This window comes from Pomacea canaliculata, linkage group LG1 (genome assembly GCF_003073045.1).
Source record: "Pomacea canaliculata isolate SZHN2017 linkage group LG1, ASM307304v1, whole genome shotgun sequence".
Lineage (NCBI taxonomy): Eukaryota > Metazoa > Mollusca > Gastropoda > Architaenioglossa > Ampullariidae > Pomacea > Pomacea canaliculata.
This window is the reverse complement of record NC_037590.1, coordinates 30167446-30190953: the sequence shown is the minus strand read 5'-3', so window position 1 is coordinate 30190953 and position 23508 is coordinate 30167446. Positions and strand designations below refer to the sequence as shown.

Genomic DNA, 23508 nt, shown 5'->3' with positions numbered 1-23508 from the left:
CAGCTGCTTTCGCTCTCTTGTCCGCCCCCTCTCTCCTTTTATTTATTTTTCCCCTTTAGAGGTTTCACTTGTTTAGAATAGGCTACCTTTTGGGTTGTTAGAGCCTTTATGTCTGAATTGCAAAATACCAACAACTAACATTTCTCTATAAATACGAGGACAAAGCGGTTGGTTTAATTAAAGTTTTCTGTAACATATAAACACTCCTAGTTAAGGGTATAGTTGTGATACTCGTTTAAAGGTCTGAATACATTCACCCTCGGGGTGGAAGGGAAACAAAAATTGCAAATGCATGCAGAGATTTATTGCGTCTTGTACTTTAAGGTCTTGAAGTGGAAGTAGACATTCCTGAGGGCAATATCGAAAAGCTCCGTCGACCTTTCTGACCTCTTGCTCGATTCTCTCCCCTAGAATCAGCCAGAGGAGCAATGTCACGTAGACTGTTGGGAACAAAAACAAAGCAATAAAATTTACAGCGAGCAGGCAGAAAAGACTTTTCCAAAATGTCCTTGCGAGACTACTTCTCAGGGTAACTTTGAGTGATTTTACCCTTACTTTAAGTACCCTGTGTTGACCGGGTATAGCCAGACAAGTCTGGTACCAGCTTGGATAACCGGCAACACCACAACTGATATTTCTAACAATACATAAAACAGGTAACCATGAATCTTCAAGGCTTAAATTAGAGAATAACAAAGCCCGAGAGACTGGTCGTTTGCAAACTTATTTTGAATTGTTGCTGAAAATCTTGGTTCTCAACGGATCTCTTTAAGCCGCCCTAGCTCCAGAGATTTCGGTTTGTCGGTCAGTGAATGTTTCCTTTCAAGTAATTCCTTCCCTCTGTTCCTTCTTCGTGGACTCGATGTCTGATTTACAGCTTCCGTTCTGCCATTCAGATTTGTTGTTGATGGTTGCTGACTTGCTTTGCTGTGGCTGTTGCTGTGGAGCAACGACCGAGACGTCGACAATGTCTGCAGGTCGAGAAACATTTCTCATTTCTAGCCATAGAAGCTAATAAGTGCTAATTAAAGCAGAGAATTGCTGCTTGCTTTGAATAACAATTGAATGACTGAAATAAGAAGCAGTAAAAGCTGGAACAGGTTTTGAAAGAAGAGAGGAAAAAAGAGTTTATCAATGCCGGTCGTCGTTGACAAACAGTTCTCTTCAAACAGTGTAACTCTTAGCGCATTCCAGAAGAGAAACTCATCTTCAAAAACATGACATCAGACACTTGTCTTCAAATAAAATTTCACAGCGCATGCCAAGAGAGACATTCATCTAGGTGGTGTTGTCCTGGGGATGTTGGGAGGACAACATAATTTACTTCAGCGTTAGTTTTGATAGACTTTTAAGTCCCCTTGAAGTATCGTTATTTGTTTACGCAAGAATGATTCACCATTTATGTGAATTCTTATCATTATTATCGATATAATCATTGTTTTCATTGTCGTCATTATCACAAGTATAACTTTTCGGTATTCTCCTTATTTAATCATCACTATCATCGATTATAAGTATATTATGCTGCATACTCTCTTTTTCTTTTCCTCAAGCGGTCCGGTGGCGCAACGGTTAGCGCTGTTAGCGCCTGTCACCAATACAGTGAAGGTTGGCTGCCCTGAGTTCATTTCTCATCTCGGGCACGCTGATCTTTCTCTGCACGTGGCATCTGTTTACAGGGCTGGCTGCTTGCCGTGATATAGCCTTAGTTGCTGACACGGCGTAAAACACCAATCCCCCCCCCCCTTTTTCTTTTCCTCTGGTTATTATGTTATTTTATGCAGTACAATATTTTTATTTAAATTATTCAAACAACTAAATTATCAAGCATTTTTAGTCTATATTTTCGTTTATCTAATTAGGTCTCATCAAAGTGGTTAAAAACTGAAATCACACATTATTTACTAAACTATACACGGCTGTTGGGAGTCCTGTTCTGTTGTCGTTGCTGATTGTATTGTCGTTGTGGTCTTGATGATGATGAGATGGATTACAAAAGGAAATAGCACTGAAACTTACCAAGGAAGTTGGAAACAAGAAATATCTGTGCATCATTTATCAACTCGTTTACCGAGTATTTCGGAAAGAGGTGTGTATGGTCAAACAGTCCCATGATTTGTCCGGCAGTTAATCAGTTAAGAGTTGCCCAAGTGCTGTCAGGGACTATTTTCACTGTGATTTGTTGGCCCCAAAATTAGTCCGCCATGCAAGTAGAGCTCGATGACAAGCAGAAACTAATAATTTATGGGATGGACTGATAGAAGGAATAAAAATATCACATATGGCAGCTAATGACCTTGTTTAATCAAAACCACTTGTTTTTGTTTCGCTGTTTACTTGCTCTCTCTCTCTCTCTCTAAGAGAGCATATGTTTATATTATTTTGACCCTTTCCGAAGCAATGTGCTCATCACAAAAGCAAAAAAGAAATCTTCACGTGGACAAATGACAAGGAATATCATTTTAGAACCAAAAAAAGGAGTGACACTGTCTTGCACATCGTGAATATCGTAGCGACCATCTTTCAAGCCCATATCAACGGCAGCTCGATGTAAAAATTTGCTTTGGCAGGGGATCGATGTTGGAAAGGCAGGAGCAGAATAATGGCGCAATCGAATGTAAGTCTTCTGGCAGGAAGATGCTGTGCGGGCCAGTAATGGTATTTCTGGAGATTTGCGCCTCTCACGTCCTGCTGGCCAATCGGATTTAGGCTGCTGCTATGATTAAAAGAAAAAAAAAAAAGTAAATCCGTGCAGAAAACTAGCGCAGGGTATGCTGGGCGTACCCTCAAACGGAAACAGTATCCTATTTCTTCTCCACCCGTACTTTCGCACCATCGCTCGCCAAGTACCGATAACTCTCGCCAACTTCTGGTCCACATCTCTTCCTTGAATTATTTGCGTTCGACCGAGCTGCGGCTTTGATACCTTCGCAAAGTGAAGTACCTGACTAATTTGCCTATCGGGAAACTGCATAGGAGCGGCCATTATGATGTGAGTCGATACTACCGACCTGGGAAACACAATGTAAATCATTGATGCCGCAAACAAATCGTCTGCGATGTTATCAAACTCACGCAACCGGTTTTGGCTGCGGTAATATTGCATGCGTGCAATCTGAGGTTGGTAATAACAGGGCTCAAGTCACCTACCCAACCCTACCCTCCCGTTCCACCCGCCACCTCCTTGCTTCCCCTGCAAAAAAAGGCGGTGGTTAAATAAGGCTTGAGCTATGCATGTTCCAGGTCTGATGTTTGTTCAAGACAAAGCTGGAACGAGACTATCTTGTCAGCATCTATGCCATCACCAGGCGAGTCCTTGTACCCAGCCTCCATCTGGGCCGCACGCTCCAGGTTTCCTGACTGCCACCCCGCCATCCTCAGGTCAAAGGATGCTGCAGCCTGACCCAGCGACATCCACATCCACATCCAGGTCGCTGAAGCCAGAGCAGAAAGCAGGAGGGTGGTGAAGGCTCTGACACATGCTCTGTCCTAAGCTGTCACTTCGTCTGGAATCAAATGTCTGTCTCAAGTATGTTTGGCCTTCCGTGCTTCATTCCTACTGCCGTTTGGAGTGGAACCTGTGGAAGGAGAGTGTGGAACCTTGGCTGTTAGTTCTCTTCATGGTCCTCGTCGGCCTTTTGTGCATCCTCCGTCTGTGTTTGTCTGCAACTTCCTTCTGTAATTTCTCCTGCGATTTTTCTCCACGAATTTCTCTCCATGGTTCCCAGTGATCTTTTCTGTGATATCTCCATAGTTCGACTGATCTTTACTTGTGATTTGTTTACAAAGTTCTCGAATATCTCTTCTGTAACTTCTCTCCATATAGTTGATCTCTCGATCTCTTCTTTAATTTCTTTCCAAGGTTCTCTGCTATCTTTGCGAAAGAATTGCCTTCTAACGAACAGGACCCACAAGATTCAGAAAGAGAAGAATGTTAAACTTTCTTGTTTGCCTTCAACTGTCTAAAAAAGTTCTCTTTATCGAGAGTATATTTCTACGTGCTCAGACTGGGGATTTTTTTGTTTCTCTCTTTACCCCCTCTCTTTATTTAATACTTTTCAGGGAAGCATTTTTTTGAGGGTGCATCATTGGAATCACTCCCCACACTCCTCCCTTCGCCGTCTCTCTGGTCTTTTGAAAGAGTTGCTTGGAAACGAGGCACGCTGGTTGAATCTTAAGTGCTCGGCGTGAGCCTGGAGGAACCTTTCCTCGCTTCTGGTCTTCACGGTGCGTGAGATCTCTCTTTGATTTCTTGTTTTGTGCCTTGGAGCCATCTCATCCAATTTTCCCGATGTTTATCTTTCTAGAAACTTCCGACTGTGACCCCCTCGCCCATTTTGCCTCCTCTCCACACCATCTCCTTTCCTTCATTCCATTGAGGATTGCGGGCGCGGAGAAAGTATCGAAGATCAGACTGTAGTGATACCGTGCTTCCTTCTCATCTTGTTTCCCTTCCCGAAACCCGAAGACGGAATCTTGGCAGAGCTTTGCCAGCTCATCCTGAAGGGTGGGCTTACTCACATATGTCTTTATTTGGGACAGCCTTCACTTTGCTTTCTTTTCTTAACAAAACAAAAGCATCTGATGAGCAATGCATTTTGGAGTTTTTCGACCAACAACGCGCGAGTTTTATTCCTTCCTTCAGCGTTCGCGTGTGTGAACTGCATGCAACACTAATGAGGTTGGATTTGTTTGCTTGGATTCGAAAAAGGAGAAAAAAATCAAATCACACTTTTAATTATTGGCTTGACACCAAAATTAACTTTTCTTTTTTTATTTTCATCCACTCCGCCAACCTTTCCCCCTAAACGTTCCCTGTTTCATCGTAAACTGAAAAGCTCCAACAGGGAATGGGAATGTGTGACATTGTAAGTAAACACAATAACAACAAACAATACACAGCCTCTAATGCAGCGGTTAAAGTGCTCTTTTATATGAAGTTGTATTGCATGACCTCTCTTGGCAATACTGGCTGAATGGTTTCACATGCTGGTTGAGAATACGGTTACACCCTGTGGGAGGGTCTGCTGGGTTTTGTTACCGTGTGGACTGGACAGAGCCATAAAGTGGTCATTTTGTATACACGAGATGAATACTAGTGGTAATGTTTCTAAAAGCAATATCATGTGTTTTGGTTGCAAAAAAAAAAAAAAACTATTATTGTCGCGTTCCACTTTTCTGGGAAAGTTTTAAAGGAATAGTAGGGTACAACATTTTTTTGCTGTTGACAGGGTAAAACTCAGTACAAGATTCCATTTCCTGCCAAAGAATACTCTCTCCCTTCAAGATGCACCATCCACAGGAAGAGGTCAAAATCGTCTTTGTACACACAATACATTTAATTAATTGATCTTCTACTGGTGTCCGAAGTGAGTTTTGAGACCTGTATGGTCCCTCTCACTTCTCCCAGTCGACCCACCTGGCGGAAATGGGTACTGATTCCAAAGAAAATGGGTACTGATTCCAAAGAAAATGGGTACTGATTCCAAAGAAAATGGGTACTGATTGCAAAGAAAATGGGTACTGATTCCAAAGATGGCTTGGGAAGGTAAGGTATCGAAAGAGAGGCGATGGGCACCGCCCTCATGCAAAGCTGGCCTCGAGAAAAGTGAGTTCTCTAACACCTCTCTCCCTGAAAAAGGTTAGGGCACGACCTTTACTTTTTGCCTTCTTTTTATCTTTGAGGTGTAGTCTGCACAAAGTAATGGTGTCCATGTAATATCCTGACGTGTGCTGCACTTTTTTCTGAGCGCGGTGATATTTGTGGTTGTGTGTCTCGAGAACGGAATGAGGTGCTCACTCAGGTTTGGGAAATAGAGTCTTGCTCTGAACTTTACCTAATTATTAGCGAATAATTTTGCACCCCATTAGACCTTTAAGACACGTGAGGTACTTAAGCATTGTGCGAAGGGAGTGATTAACGGCGGTTACACAAGGTGTGAAAGAGAGAGAGAGAGAGCAAGTGAGAGAAAATGTGAGACAGGTAGAACGAAAAAGAGAAAACGTGAAAATGCGAGAAAGAACGAGAGAGAGAGAGTAGGGTAGAGGCAAGAGAGAGGGAGAAAGAGAGGAGATGGAGAAAAAGATGGAGAGGGAGAAGGAGAGGGAGAAGGAGAGGAGATGGAGAAAGAGATGGAGAGGGAGAAGGAGAGGAGATGGAGAAAAAGATGGAGAGAGAAGGCGAGGAATAAGAGGGAGAGGCTATAAGCCGTTAGTGACCGAGTGCCTCATTATCACGTTAGATAACTCCAATCATCACACGTGCCCCGCTTCTGGAATGGAGGAGAAAAGGCCACTGCTGCATACAAGTCAGCAAGCCTGTGTTCCCTGGTGCTGGCATGACAAATATGCATTGCATCAACATTTATTTATATCGGGCTGGATGGTCATTATCAAAACTTTCCCTTCAAGTTACTTCATTATAACCTTTATATAATAATATTTTGCTTAAGGACATACAACAGCAGACCGACTACCAAAGACTAAAACTCCACTTAAACTTCTCCAAAGGAAAAAGAATTTTTGGAAACAGTAAACAACAAACAGCACATGAAACAAGAGCAGTCAATAAAATTTGGCCAGAATATCTACACATTTGTTTCAATCAGCACTGCTGTCCATCACTTAGATATTTACAGATACAATATTTGTCTATTAAACTTTGCTGCGGTATATATTCATTTTATTTTGATGTAGAGCAGAGAACTGTGAGGATGGAACGGAAGGTATACAGTAACATGAAGAGGGTGGAAGAACAGAAGGTATAAAGCTCCATGAAGCTTCATCTCGCACCCAGCGGGCTTGCAAACTTGGATCCTGTAATAAACCTGCGAGAAGCCCGATGACCATCTGACAAATTGTTGTGGACCGGCAGTCGGTCCGACGCAATGCCAGGAATCGCCACAAAAGGTGGATTTTACACGAGGGTCGATACCCGCCACAGTCAGGGTACACGACTGCTTTAGTGAGACTGAAGAAAATGCGATCACAGCTGCGCTCTGTTTCTCCTCTCCATCTCTCTTTCTCTCTATGCTTTTATCTATAAAAATCCAAAAATCTTGCACCTGAAACACGAAAGGCAATTTAGCACTCTTTTCGTCCTTGTTCTCAGTCTGGCATCCATTCGTTTATATATCTATTTTTGTATCTATTGTCCTCCATTCCCCTGTCTTCCTGTTTATGCGTCTGTCACTCGTTTATCTACCTGTCTGTCTGCTTGCTTCTTTGTCTCTTTGCCAGTCTGTTGACCTACCTGGTTAGCGTTTGTTTGAATGTTCGGGTGCGTGTGTGCGTGTTTGAGTGAATGAGCGAGAGCTACATTAGAAGTATTTTTGTATACCCAGAAGCTGACTCAGAAATTCTAAGAAATCTGCAGACGGTTACAAAGTTTACCATAATCACACCGCACCGGCACCGTACTTGCAGAAGTCAGGGCAGCGTGCAAGTCAGTGGCAGAGATGAATACCTGAGGGAATATTATTATTGATCACACTGCCGCAGTTATGTTGACACCAGTCAAGGTCCTTCTGCTATTGTTTCGTCAGAGAAGTTTGAAGCCACTTATCAAAGCTTCTGCATCAGAAAACATCAGATTCAACGGTCAAAGCTATAAATAAACACAAAAAAGAATAAACCAAGAACCTAGCTGACCTGTCTGTCTCTCACAGTCTGTCATCACTTTGAAAAGATAAATGAAAGTGTTTATACAATGAAAGGGGAACCGTGTGTTTTTAGAAAAAAAGGGATTTTATAATAATGAAGTAGTGGCTTTACGGTCATGCTTGGTCAGAAACAAAGGATTGGTGGGAAGGGGTTAGGGTGTGTGGGCGGCTTTGATGAAAGATTTATCTCCAGGATGGCTGACAGGATCTCGCCCAGCCCTTCCACCGCAAGTAGTCTTTCATCGCATCACTGTTCCCCAACACCTGCACACCTGTGTTATTGGAAAACACCTGCACACCTGTGGTTTTGCAAAACACCTTCACTGTAGCGGTAAACCGCAGACATGAGTGAAGGAATGGAGATGGTGGCGAAACATTCGAGGTCTTCGTGTTCCTCTTACTGTTCTTTGTTTGTTATTTGTGCAGAAATTCAATTACACCCGCGTACACACACACACACAGAAAAGTAAATGCACAGTAATAAAACAGGGAAACATTTTGGTTAATCAAGCTTCTCGGATTCATTTGATTGTTCATTTTATTCATTTATCCCAGTAATATTTGTCATTACTCGTGATAAACTAACATTGCTACTTCTTGTCTTATTTTCGTAGATGTCATATTTTTAGCCTCATGTGCTTCGAGTTAGGATTCTGGAGGAAGAACCATGTCTAAATTGTCATGTTCTCATTAACTTCACTGTCCTGGCAGCTTGGATGTTCTAGTCTTCTACTTTCTGTGGCTGCAGCTTCTAAGAGTTTGTGTGGAGTCTTTTACAGTTCCTGCAAAGTGTCGGACATTACCTTCTCAAAGAAGTTTAATTTAGCTGCTCCTCTTTACTCTAAGGAGTTCTTGAATCCACGGCTGTTTAAACCTTTTTTTTTTTTACTTCAGGCTGAAAACATAAAGTAAACATAACTTTTCTTCGGCGGCCTTGTCCGTGGCCCTAACACAACCCTTTGCAGGACAAGCCCTGTACCTTGGGTGGAGAAAGAAATATGCACTTACGGGTAAAATAATTCCGGGGAAAGAACCCAGCTATTGATGAAACGCCTTGCTGGGAGCAGGTCGCACGAAGGAGTCCTACATGCTGTGCTTAGTCTCGCTTGTCTAAACCTAGCACCAGGCCCTCCCCGTGGAGCGAGCGACCATTTTGTGTCAGCTTCGATCGCCGTCATTTCTGACCCATTGGCCATCATTCAGCGGATGATGCGTTGAAGGGCATCAAGACGGGGACTCAAGTGCAAGGATTTCAGACGTGCCAAGCCTGGGGGAGGAGGGGGACATGCTTGCATCATATCGATTCTCTACAGAAGTAGTGTATGCACAGTGCTGCAGGCTTGGAGAGCTCCCAGCATCCATTTCCTCTCCGCTCACGTTGTACCAGACATCCTGACATATTTCTCTCCTAATTATTGGCTTGGCCTTGAATACCTTTTTTTCTCCATCCCCACCCACGTACTCAACGCGGACGCGCTCACGAACGTACATGTATTCTCTCAATTTGGTATGAGGATGAAAAAGCTGGTCACAGGGGTATGACAGTTGGGATATACAGTTTGTTAAAGGTGTTCGTCCCGGGATCAAGTTTGCCTCGAGTTTGAAGCTTGTTGGGTTTCGTTATCAACCTGTCCACCAACCAGTTCCCGAGTTTTAAATTTGTCTTTCAATCGGTGTGTTTTACTTGTAGTGAAATAACTAACCTCAAAGATGAGTAGTTTGTGGGACCTTTATTTTTCAGTATTTTGTCAACTGTAATCATGCTTTTATGCCAAAATAAACGATAGAACACAGTATTGTGTGGCAGAGAAAAGTTATAGGTATGACACCATCAGTATATAATGGAGTGTAGCAATCTAAGAACTGCGTCAACTCCACAAGAAACTATAATTTTTAAAGAATTCACCTACCTGGCATTAAATTAAACTCAAACAAGTCTCGCAAGTTTCATTCCTTGCCGATATTTGTGCACCGAAGAGCATCCAGTAACCGTCTTGGTTTAAAAACTGGGTTTTTCTGTCGGGAGGGAAAGCATGTACAGGCTGGCTTTGTAACTGTTTGTAACAAACACCTCCTTCGGGCTAGACATTTATTTGTGATGCAGGTTGTATGAAGTGCAAAATCTGGGGCCTGCTTTGTCCTTCCGAACAGTTGAGATTGTGTCTGCGACTGTCTGGAGTTCAAATCGCTAGAAATCGACTCTGTTTCAAAGACAAAACTGACCTTTAATGCTGTCTTTCGTTGGTGCTGAAACTTCGGGGAGGTAACTTTGACTACTCCCGGGGCAACACAACCATCCACATCAAGATGGAGGGTGAAGGTCGACGGCAAGTTCACCGCCAAGAGTCAAGTGTCTGGAGCGATGAAACAAGTCAGACAGGACAGTCTCGGAGGCTTTGGAGAACAAAAGAACCATTAAAGCCAACAGACAGAGCGAAGCATCGCCTCCTGCCTTCCAACCGTTTACAGCTCTATGGGCGCTATTTCTAAGTACCCGTAAATAACCACACTGGCACCCCGAGAGAGAGTGAGAAATAGTCTCAGCTGCCGTGACCCCGGGGTCACACACTCCAATGTGGGAACTGTTTCTGAAAGTCCCATCATTCAGCCCGGACCCAGAACATACTGTACCTCAAAGGAGGCTAATCAATGCCAGAACAGACATCTTGGCAAAGGACTCTTCAGAGAAGGTGGCAGCAGGATGTTTATCCTCTTTCCCAAAAGAAACACACTCGCGTATTCTGTTTCCACGATGGTAAGTCTGTACCTGTCTGCAAGTCGCGAAATAAACAAAGACTTCTGCGTCTTTCTCAGCCCTTTGAAACCTGTTGTAAGAGTTATGGCATCCTCGTCTTCTTCTTTGTGCCGGGCATGTCAATCAATGGGGAGAAAAGAGAAAGAAACAATCCTTCGCTTTTCATTTTTTTCTCCAATTATTGCAAGCGTTTCTTCCGGTGAGTCTGAGGCACCCAGCCTGGGGGCAGGAGAGAATTTCTCACATAATCTAATGCCATTGTTTTGGCATCCACAGCAAACCTATGTTGCTTGACCAAGGAACATGTAGATGCCATCTTTGTTTTCAAGTGACTGTCAAAGTCATTTCTGCATCCAAGGGACCATCCCTGTAAACTTCCATCAAAATTATTAATCGAAAATTATTTGATCCATTTTGTCAAAGTTTTTAGACAACAAAAATAATAAGAATCAAAATTAAACAAGTTAAATAAATGTAAATAGGTTGTTTTGTCAAACGCGAGAAAGGCTTACAGCTAAAAAAAAAAACCCCAACAAATTAAGTCGATGGAAAGAAAAATATTTTCCAGCAATGGCAGTAAAGAAAACAAATTAAATAATGTTTTTATGCACGCCGATGTAAAGCTGCTGTCGGACTCTCAGACCTTAATCTGTACTGAGACATTTACAGAGGAAACCATTTTGTCTGGATAAGATGGAAATGGTGGACGTTCTTCGTTCCTAAAATTTTTTTCTTTGTTTCTTATTATGTATTTATATTTTTTCTTTCACTTTGTTTCTATTGTTGATTGTTTATTCTACTGTTGTTTTACGATTGTTTACAGGTATGTTTTGTGTCTGTGTCAGTATGTCTGTTATAATTTTTTATCTGCATGTGTACTTTAAACATTTAAATCTGTTTAAAAAATATTTGTAAAGTTCATTGATGATGATGATGATTATTATTATTGTTATTATTATTATTATTATCATCATCATTTCCTTGGTGCTGAAGAGATGGGAAAACTGTCCGTCTGTCTTCTGTTGAAAAGCTAGAAAGAACATTAAACTGATGGACACATGTAATGAAGAATGTTAGTTAAAATCCATTGATCAACGTCTGGGTACATTGGGATGGCATCCATGATAAAGCTGATCAGCCGGAAGAGGTCATGCATATGTTAATCCTCCTGACCAGTTCTAGAGATACAATCGTTTTTGACCAGTTCCGGGGATCCAGTCTTTTGTCCGGAACCTCGCGACCTGATCATGGCGCATGGCTCCATCTACAATCCCACAATGTGTCGCTGGCAGAAGGATATTGGCCTGGCAGTCAGTAGACAGAATGAAAGATTAAAAAAATAATGAAATCGTCCATCAAAAGATTTGACTACAAGCAGAACTGAGACGGTGTGATCTCCCTTGGCGTGGACTGTCTGAATGTCTGGTAGTCATCGGACCGGAGGCTCATACATTCTCTGGATTCCCTCCACATCACAGTTTTGCTCGAACCAGGCTTTCAGTATGTGGTTCAACAGACATAAGTGATGCATTGTCTATAAAATCATTGTGATGATAGACAAAGCGTAGACTTTTATATCTTTCTGTTTAAAATTTTTTCATTCGTTGATGATGTGAAGGACGATATCAGCGCGGAGGGGAATCAGATTTGGTGTGTGAGTGGAGGGCAGGGGGAAGTCCAGTGACAATTCAATTCAAGATCAGTAATGAAGTGATCACAAGCGCACGTGGCTGGATTGCAAAACAAACAAGAGTAGTGCGTCACTTCCGGAAAATCTGTCAGCACAGGACCGTTGCCGCCATGGCGAGGAATTTAGGGCGCAAGTACGGCATTGGAACCGTCGTCGCCATCATCGTTAAGAACATCCTATTGCTGAGATAATATTGGTATGAGAAGTAAGTACCGTTGACCATGTGTGTGTTTTCTGTTTGCCACCAGCAACTCGGTCATAAAGCAGTTTCTATTTTTGTCTCTCGAGGATGGAGGGCGGGTCTGGGGGCGACGAAAGAGTTAAATGCTTGTCATCAGTGTCCTTGGTTCCGATCTCATCTTGACCATGCTATTTTTTCTCTCTTCTTTTCCATTTTATCGCACTAGTTGTTTCCTTGGCGTTCAGCTACAATGACTGAAAGACGGAGCAATGTTTGGAAATTATTCCATCCATCTCCTCAACATGCACTGATGTTCTGTCTATTTGGAAAACTTTTCTCCTCGGAGTTCACGCAGTCCACGGGGATTGTAGATAAGGCATTTGTTTCCTGGAAGTTCGTAACACAGTCACTCAATCTAAATCTCAGACATCTTATGAAATCATAATATTGTATTCAGCCGCGCTGTCAGCTGGAGCCGAACCCACCCCTCGGTGATATACGAGATACACATTTATAAAAGGTGGATGAGGGAAGGAAGGAGGCTTTAACCCATGACCTTTATCCTGTCTATTCATTTCCCACTGACGGAACCTCCTGGAAGCTTGGAGGCTATGAGAGTGGGGTCCGTCCTGCAGGTCTGTGCTTCCTGCCAGTGGGTGTCCAGCACTTTCCAGGAACTTGAGAATGTCAGGGCCATCCTCCGGCTTTCTTCCTTCTCCCATAATGCATTTTGTCCGGCAGCGCCTGTCGCCCGAATACCCCATTATTTGTTGCCTTTATTTATCTTTAGGTTTTTTTAAAAAAAAATTCTTGCTTTCCGACGACATTATCGGAAAGGACCCTTCCTCTTCAGAAAAAATTCTTTCATCCGGAATCCGAAAAAAAATGCTATCATAGCCAGTAGGAGATGGGATTTTGTAAGCAGCAGCTTGAGTACGAGGCTACTTCTAACCTGTTTACGTGGTTTGAGGTGAACACGGTAAGATTTGCTAGGAGTGTGGTGGTGGTGGTGGTGGTGGTGGTGATGGAGGAGGAGGTGGCTCACCAGCGCTGATCTCGTTAACTCTGAAGGCGGGCGCCGAGTAGCCTTGTAACCGCCGAGCCTGTCAGTGTGGTATACTAGAAGATTGGGCCCAGAGCAGCACGACCCTCCAAGACCTTTGAAAGAGAAAAAGAAAGAGAGCGAAAGAACGAGAGCGAAAGAAAGAGCGAAAGAAAGAGAGAAAAAGAAAGAGAGCGAAAGAAAGAGAGAAAAAGAAAGAGCACAGTTTCCAAACAGTTTGAGCGCGGGGGCACTCGGCAGGGAGACTTGTTTTGAAACATAGCCCTTAAACATGTACAAACATACAGTCACACGCACGTCTGCTTACAAGTTCATGCCTAAACACTTTGGATGTGAGCTACCTGTGAAAAAAAAACCAAAACAACAAAAACCAGGCTGGAGCTGAGCTACATATATAAATGTAATATGAATGTAATCTATGACTGGTGTGTGTAGCAACTGCCTGCATCATTCAATAATTCGTCATAACAATTACAGAATTGTTCATTCTTTAAGATATATCTTGTAATATTTACACGCTTGTATGTAACAAGATTAAAATATTGATAGAGAAGCAAAATGTAGGGAGCGAATATTGTGAAGCAACTCTCAGCGGGTGGTTTGATGACACAGCCAAGTAATCATTACCATTAGACCTATGTTTAAAAAAATTTTATCTTTCGTGTACAGTATGGACATTCACACCCGAGAAGTCAGATGGAAGGATTATATATATTTTTTTATATAGAATCCGGGTGCAAGAACAGATTGCTTTGCCCGCCTGACACACTCCAGCTGCCGACACGCAATGGAAGTCCCGGACTATAAGGCTCGATTTCTGGAGCTGAGTGAGAGAGGGAGGGTGTGGCCGGGTGGGTGGATGGCTGGGTGGCTGTGGGTGTGAGTAAGACTGGCTGGGGGATGGCGGCTGGATCGAAGGCTGAAGACTCAATAGAGGGCGCTGGGTAGACACGGAGTCAGTGATTGTAAATAGAGGGACGTGGGTGTGTTGCCGTCCTCGGCACGTGACATCACAAACTTTGCTTTGCCTTTCCCTCGTGCGTGTCATCCAACTCGACACCAATCATTTCCAATCTTGACCCAAGTTGAAGTATGTATATAATTTGGACATGTTGTTAAGCACGTAAACCCCTTTTCATTTCTTCTCCTCTCTGTTTCTCTCCGAAAAATGCCGTAAGTACCAAAAAATGTTTCGCACTTAAATAACTTATTTAATGACTTGGAACCTCTGAACATTTAAGACCTAGTATATTTCATTTTGGATTTGAATCCCTGATGACATCACAACCAAGTGAAATCAGTCTCTAGTCCAGGGTGGCATCTGAACCTCATCCATCATCAGGATCCAACGTCAACCTAGTTTTTCCTTCACACTGCAATGGAAAATTCATTCTGTCGTTCCTTTATGATTAAGTTACAAAGCTGAGAATTCAATAACACTTCGGCGTTGGTTGGTCCCTTAGAAAGAAAATTGTGTAAGTGGGGAAGGTAGGGGAGGAATATCCCATAAAATCATTTAATCGATCGAAAAAAACCCACTCAGCTTCCAGGAGAGCCTTGTAAACTACTGTAAAAAATATTTGATAGGACAGTTTCAGGAAGGACACGAGTGGGAAGACAGTACAGCCAAAGCGAATCGGCGGTTGAATGAGAGTTTTTGAATTCTGTAGATTTTTCCCCCGTGGGTTTTATTTGAGGGGGTGGGAAGAATGGGGGTGTAAGAAAGACGACTCCAAATGCAGAATGAACGAATGAGCAGACGGTCTGAAATGGCAGGCATTAGCCTGGCCATCAATCACCAGAGGTATTTTCATTCCGTCAATGTCTTCACACGCCTCGCTTTAGAATGCAAATTGTTCGAACAGCGAGAAAGAATCGACTCTTTGAACACTGTCGATCCCCCTTAAGCGCCCACCAGGCGAAATCGCTTGTTGCTGGAGAAGCTAATGGAGAAAACACTTCTCGCCAATGATGCCACGATCTGCTGCTGTTGCCCATTCTCAGGCTCTTTTGCTAATATTTACTCTTCCGTCGCCTTTAATGGACAGTCACGTGACGTCGAATTAAAAAATGGTGTGTAACGGAAAATGCGTTTCTGAATTCACAGTTCAACAGATTATCTGATTCCATCTAAACAATAATTATATATATATATGTATACTTAGAAAATGAATGTACTAGCTTTGAAGATATGCAAGCCAGAGCATGTAAGACAATTTTGTCCCTCGTTATTTGACATCTTCGTCCGTTAAGTTCATGAGTTAGCGAGAAACGACTTTAATAGTTATTTCTGAGGAAATATGTTTATATGACACTTACCATAGCCCACTATGCTCAACTTCATTCGAGAAAACTCGCAATAAAAATGCTGCTTTAAATGATGGTATACGGTACGGATGAATCAGAGGCCGAGTGCCAAGAATAATTCTTGTGAGAATAAACAATTTTCAGGAACTAGTCGAGTATATGTGAGTAGATTTTGTAAAAAAAAAATTTTTGTTACATTTTCGGCATTTTCACTGTTGTGTTTCATTACAAGTTAATAATGTAGATCAAACGTAGTAATCAATCTTGTTTACATAACGATCAACGGTCGTCGCAAAGATAAACAGAGGCAGCATGGGAGGAGAGATGGTGGAGAGGCAGACAGAATTAAAGATAAGAAATAAACAAAAGAGTAATAAAAAAAATACAATGTTGCAGGGGTGATGGAGAGAAAGAGTAAAAGAAGAGATGCGAAGAAAACATTTAGACAGAGACGAAGTGTGGAGAGGAGAGAGTCATGTCAATAGTCGGGTATTGATTGTAGGCCGGGTAGACAAAGTACTCATAGAGGAAACTGGAGACGTGGCGAGGCATACAAGCCAGCACCCGCTTCACGGTGGAGGAGGCGGCTGTGTTGGATACTGCACGTGGAAATTAAATATCTGTGATTCTGGCAGCCGTGGAAACTGGAAAACGGGAACGTGGAGTTCTTCGTCCCTTGGGAATCCGGAAATTGATCTCAAGCCAGCAGTTGTCCGAATTAAGCGAGTTTGACTGGCCGCACCCTGGCTTGCTACCAGTGGAGAGGTTGATAAATATTTCTAATCAGCTCAGCGCTTTTTAGGGGGCTGATCGAAGATGAAGGAGGAAAAGGCGGAAAGAGCTTGAAGATGAGAAGAGCGAAGTTTGCTGTAAAGATTAGGTCTTGGGTTCATTGATGACAATTCTTCTTTCTCTCTTGAGATATGTCTGTTTAGTTTCGCAATTGTTTTCAGTAGTCAGTAGTTTCAACTTTCCAATTTTAATCACACTGGGGTCATATCTATAAAGCAACAGACGCCCTGGGGTAAGTAAACACAAAGTAATATCCGCGGGGTCTGGAAAAAGAATTGTAACTACGAAAACAAGACACTTTTGCTTGAACTCTCATCTTGGGGAAACCACTTACTGTCGCTTCGTGACTCCGGGCCCTGGAGGAGGGTGAGGGTGGGAGGGTCTGGTGTAGGCAGTACAACAGTGGTTGGGTCTGGTCTGCATTTTCACAAATAAACCGTGTGGGGCTTCATTTAGCAGTCATGAACCATCAATCAGTGGTCGGTTGGACCAATCATACTAATGTATTGTCACTCACTCCTGAGTATCTGTGCACTCCATCACCAGCGGACACAGCGCCGACAAACAGCTGTACCCGCCTACATTAACGACATTCTGTACTTTCTCCATCTTTTTTTATTGCCTTTCTCGCCTTTAGCCTCCTCCCAGTCCTCATAGTCCGTCTCATTTTGTCTCAGGGAGTAGTTTTTAAATTATGTATTATCTTGTCCATCACCAAACCTCAAACGTCTAAAATTTAAATGTAGCAACATTTTTTTTTCTTACTGTAAACATACATTACTGTGCCTAGTAGACATTTTCAGCCTTGAATGATCCATTACTTTTGCTAAAGATATATAAAATGTTTATATAGAATGAAACAGTCTCAGCCTTGATTGACGGTTAAGGTCCTGGCGAAGCAGGCAATGACATGGACTGGAGTGGATGATGATGTACCCAGAGTTCAAGGCAGTGGAAGCCACATGGGTTCAGACATGTGTTCAGATATAAACGGGTATTTCTTGTCTCGCTCAGTGACCACGAATTTCCCGCATCAGCAGCCGTGAAGACCGTGAACTGCTCTCTCACATCACTGTCGGCCCTGCAGGAAGCGATGGCTGTGCCAGTCGTAAACCGTTTATGGCCAGACAGCCTCCGACATAACCGAACGAGGACGATTCCATAAAATTATGATAAAGACATAATTTTGCTCGCGATGTTCCGAAGCATAAGTGCCATGGAGTCGTGCATTTGACAGTCTCAGACATTGGCGGCAGAAGAAGTATGTTTAATTAAGGGCCACTTTGGTGCGCAGTTGAAAAAAGAAGAAAAAAAGCGAATTTCAAGAAAAGAATTTCAAAGGAAGTATTGTTATTTTGAAATGTATGTATACACGGGCACATTTCTATACACACAGATGTTATATTGTTGGCTTCAATATATGGCGTGAAAAGCCAGTGAAATAAATAAATTAATTAAATAATTAAATAATTAAATTAAATAACGGGATGTATGGTGGAAGAATGTGAAACTTTTCACACCAAAAATGAAGTCATTATAATTTCCCGCCTTTTAACTTCTGTTAGTTTTATGGAGTGAACTTAGTCACTTTCTATTTCTGAAGTTTAAATGAGACTGGTCAGAACTTTAAAGAAGATATGGACATGGCTGTTGACAGTGTACCTCCTACCGTTATTAACAGTAATATTCACAACTCGATCCAGTTTCCGCCAGACACATTTTGCTTGCTGCGTAGTTTTAACATTATTGTCGATTTGAGATCCTCTAGTTATAAATTAGAGATAAATTGGCAAAGACTAGATGCTATCCATGAATTTTGTATTAATTTCTCTGCATTCTCAGTGTGACGACGATCAAAGTTTGTTTTTTTTCCTGTCTGAACAACTCGCATGATAGGCTTGGGTCACCTCCCCCTCACTTTTACCAAGACATGACCCCGGACATTTTAAACATGCCTTTGAAACAGCAAAACATTATGCCTCAACTTGTGGAAATGAGCTAGAAAATAGAACAATTTCCATTTTACTTGCTGGACAATTTAGAACGGCAAAGCCCACTTGATCCTCTTGGTCCGCAGATTTCAGCCATAAAAGGAAACAAAATGGAGGACTGATTCCATCCTCACGATCCCATCAAATAAACTGCTTACAGTACACAAGTGTAAAAGCAGTGGAAATAAACCTAACCAAACCCTAACCAAACAATGAGAGAGAACAAGTATAATCACAATCAGCGGTCTTGTTTGTTCTAGCGATCACATAAGGACAGAACGTAAACCACGGTCTGAGACATGCGTAAAGAGCATGGATCCCATCACGTGATTAACGCAAGCTCCTGATTGGCTAGAGTGCCGCTGACGCGCGTCATCACGCAGGACAACAAGTGGACGAGGTTGATGACATCTGCCGATGACGCATGCGTCGGTCCTAACGGGATGGGCCGATGGCGTTCGCTTTTCTGGTCCTGGCTGGAGCCGGTAACCCTAACTGCATATTAACACGAGGCTCGGAGGTGTTGACGGCTCGGCCCGCCATCGAGGTCTAAAAGCAGGAAGCGATCAGAGATTAGAGTGTTTACAATGGCCGCGCGAGCAGAGGCGCCGACCTGTGGAAACGACAGTACGACATGAAATTACAAATCTCGAGGGTTGGGGAAGGCGCGGCTGGGAGCGCTGCAGGACGGTGCTGACGATGAACCAGCAATGACATGGAGGAGGGAGTCGAACTAATTGCTTCTGTTATCGAAAATGGCCGTGAGCGGATTTGAGAGAAGGATGGACTGTGGGGCTTGTTCGGTGGTGATTTCTTGCACACTTCACACGAGCTTGATGAAACACAGTGACCTCTCACCTCCTACTCTCCGTGGCAAACTGTCTTTTCCAGAGCTTTTATACTGTACAGGAAGTATATTAGTGAAAATATATGTCTTTTCTAGGGCATTTATACTGTATAGGAAGTGTATTAGTGAAAATATATCGCCACTTAGCGGTCTGAATTTTTTTTTTTTGAACAAGGTATTGAGTTGAAGATATGAGATAATGGGGGAATGAGACAGTCATCATAATCGTCATCTTCGTTAGTCTTCTCATCCTCTATCTGCTCCTTTCTCTCCAAAATTTAAGTTGAGCAGTTTGTTGATCTTGTTAACTATGTATAATATATGTATGTGTGTGTTTATATATTTTTAATGTGTACCAGCATCTAACCTTAAGTATAGACATGGCAAACCATGATCATGGTCATCGCCATCTTCTGTTTCACCTAATCCTGGAATTATATAATGTAATCACAACTTTCATTTAGAGAAAATGTCCGGGGGACGTGAAAGGGATGGGGAAGTGTGAGGGAGGAGTTAGTGAAAGCAGCAGTCTCTTGACATCCAGTGATCATAACGACGATAAGCCAGAACCTTAGCAACCTTCTATCACAATGTCGAAGATGAATAAGATGAAATTTAAAGACAGTACACACAGAGGACATGCAAAGGCTTTGAAGACAAACTTGCACTAAGCCGCAAAAAGAAGGTTTCTCCAGCTTTCCACGTCCATTGCTTTTTTCTCTATCTTCATCGGCTTTAACGGCGAGAGACAGCAAGAACGAAGTTCGTCGATCAGCTTTCAACTGTGATTCGCTTCTGTGGCACACAGTTTCGATCACTTTTGTCTGATGGCCCACAGGGCTGAGTCCTTTTTGTACTTGGCGAGCAAACATTTCTGAACCCCCGTGAGCTGAAGATGGGGGCCAAGGCTTACATCCCCTGCGGCGGGATTGAGGCGAACTTGAGAACATCCTGCCAAAAGTCCATATATGGATCACGTTAGCAGACATTTTCCATTGATGAAGATGGGACTGCAGCCTACAGTGTGCCCTCCCCCGTGGGACCCGGCTTCTTCATCAATAGTTTTCTATTTCTGGAAGGCTGCTTGCTAAATTTAGTTCGTGTAAACAAGTGTTGCGGGCGGGTGCGCTAAGAAATGAAAGGAGGCGAATCAGTATTACCATTGATTTTGGCCGGCTGAGTGGTCCAGGAACTTTGTTTCGTCTTGGCCGCGGTGAGTGGGTTTAATCACTCGATGTCTTTAGAGCAGTCGACAAACCGCAGAGGCCGGAGGCTTCCCACGGCAGCACGGAGTTTGATTGAAAGCTGTCTGTGTGAGGTAAGCCTCGTCTGTCCCAACAAGGTCTCGGTCCATCTGGCTTACGTTACCCTGGACGAGGGCTGCAAAGATCAAACGTTTCCCTAAACATCCGGTCGGGGGAAAGTTCAATAGGCGCTCTCAATGTCTGCCAGGCCCTTTGGCAATAGTTGTCTCATCAGCGAAATGTGCTCTCTACCTTATCTTGCATTGTCTTGGTGCATTTCTGATTTCCCATGTGAGTGACATCAACATCTATTTCTTTCTGGGGAAGTAGAACACTGAGCACATTCTTTTCAAAGCTTTCGAACTGTTTTGTTTTCATTTCAGCAAAGACATTTTTTTGAGAAAGGGAAGAAATTTGTTCTTCGAGTACTACTTTTAGAAAAATATTAAAAATATAAAAGGTTTATTGGGACATCAGAAGATGAGTCCTCTCATTTAAGACTTTATTTACAGCTAAAGACATGTTTTGGCGCAAAAGGAAGGTACGCTTTTTCTGTAAGTGCCAAGTGCAAATCTCTTGCATTTAAAAACCGAGTTCCGTTCCAGATTTTGGTCGACGCAGAAGAGAGACTCGCAAAGTTATTGAAGAAATTCATACTTGCAAAAGTCAGACGAACTTCACAGGCCGCCTGGAGTCAAGCAGGATGGCTTCGTGTTGAGGGACTTTTGAGAGGGAAAACTAACGGCAACTGGGCTTCTTCAAAACAATTTTGCAGCACTCAGGACAGATGTACATGTAAAGTTAGTTTTAAGAACCTTACAAGTAGGCTTGGCCTTTTATGTGAAAGTCATCAACGCAAAACCTTTTTAAACTCCTGACAATAATAACACCAATGTTGCTGCGCAGTGTAAAAGTATCAGACGTAAAAGGCATTCAAATGCAGGAGCAGCAGCAAAAATAAACCCCCCCCCCCCAAAAAAAAAAAAAACAACCCCAAAACAAACAAACAAACAAACAAACAAACAAACAAACAAACAAACAAACAAACAAACAAACAAACAAACAAAAAAAACAAAACAAAAACAAACTAAGAACCCGTCCCCCAACAAAACAAAAAGAAACCCAACTAAACGAGCAGAGGCGGTAGATGCAAGTAAACAAGTAAATATATTGAATGATGGTATCCTAACTTATTTCCCTCGTTTAAATACCAGATTTGAAAGTTCCAAAACAATCTCAACAATGTCACTAAGGGTTCCATTTACTCCGCTTCTTAGACTTTAATCAACAAAGAGTACAGAGAAAACAATTTGCCGCTTCCGGAAGAGGACATTTAATTCTTTGCGAAAGTTTTTGAAAGTCAGAAGTATTTTGAATTACTGATGGAGCGTGAAGTTAACAGCTCGTTTAGAGGACGGGCAATTTGCATTTTCCATCTCTCGATAGTTCACGAACACCCTTTTCCAGAACAACAAAGGACAGACATTTTAAATACTTTAGCCTCCATTGAAAGCACCGTGATGAAAAGAATGGTTTGATGGTGTTGTTTCCACACGGATAGTGAGTGATCATCCCTTGAGTTTACGGGTTAACCTTGTCGTTTAAAAACTCTGTTAAATAATTTGCCGGCGGTCAGAGGGTGCGATGATTAACCACTTATCACAACACACTAAGGTTTTTGTGTCCTGGGTTCAGGACTCACTGTTGTTTATTAGAACATGGCACCTGTTTACATTATTAACCCTCCTTTATCTGAGAGTTTCCGGCTCAACATCAAACACAACACACCTTCCCCCGAGGATCTACCCTCCCCCCAAAACACACACAGACACACACAATCCCAAACTTGTCATAAATTTCCAACAGTGGGAGTCAGCTTACATTGAACATCAATATCTACGATGTTTATATCCCTTGACCCCTGTGGGTTGTCCAACAAGCTGGGCTGATCATCCCAGTAATATAAACCCCGATTTGCGTCATCACTCCTTCCGTCAACAACACCAAAGAATTTATTTATTTATTTGTCACTGCAAATAACAGTAAACAAAATAAAGCTAATAGCCATCTCGGGAGATTTTGCAGTGGAATCCTGTTGCCGTAGGTCGACTGGCCTGCCGAGGTTTCGGGGATTTTTTTTTTTTCTCTCTCTCTCTCTCCTTCGAAATAATTCGCATCGGAGGCGGATTTGTCCAGGCGCGAAGGCGCTGCTAATATGCACACACCCACACTGTACACCGAGGTTGGCTGGGTCAGCGTCCCGCGAGGGCAGTCCCCAACACACAGCAATGGATTCACAGGATGCTGGGGCGGACGATGGCACTCAACTGCCTCGTTTCTTTAAGTTTCCCGGCGTCAGATTCAACACCGACAGACGTGGAGTAGGGAGTAATCATCCGTTGTCCCCCCCTGGAGTCTGATTCGTAGTTAAATCCTCCAGGATTTATCTGGTGATGTCAGGGGGAATGTATCGGAATGTGCACTGATTTGGTGGTGTGGAAGAAAAAGAATTAATTAAGCCGATTATCATTGGCTGAGAAAAAAAAACCCGTAGAAGATGTCAAGGAAGGTGACGGTGTTGAAGAAGACTTGGATGCATTGTTGTGTTAATGACGAAAGTAATGAAATAGAAGAGTTTGTTTGAAAAGCTGAGGATTTCAAAAAAATTAAGATGTTCCTCCTTGTGGTTCGAAAAGCTACTCCTCTCTTTGCTCACGATTTGTTGGAAGTGAGTCTGTAATGGAGACAGATTGACCACGAGTCCGATCAGTTTGCAGTCTGTACGACAGAATGACAGAAAAGTGCGTCGGTTGACAGGAAGTGGTTGTGAGAAAAAACAGTTTACCAGTCTTATGTCATCGTTTGCTGCACACACCGTCTGTTGGGTTGTCGGTGGACGTTGATGTCATGCGATGGAAGCCAAACGCACGCAGTCCATCCGGGTGTTTGCGTGGCCAGGTGCACTCATCCCAAAGGT

At 42.8% G+C, this 23508-nt stretch overlaps 1 protein-coding gene across 3 annotated transcripts in view; it reads left to right on the top strand.

Moving 5' to 3' along the window:
• The window catches only part of LOC112564131 (ankyrin repeat and fibronectin type-III domain-containing protein 1-like), a 128416-nt gene that overhangs the window by 20226 nt on the left and 84682 nt on the right, over positions 1-23508 (top strand). The window lies entirely within an intron of this gene.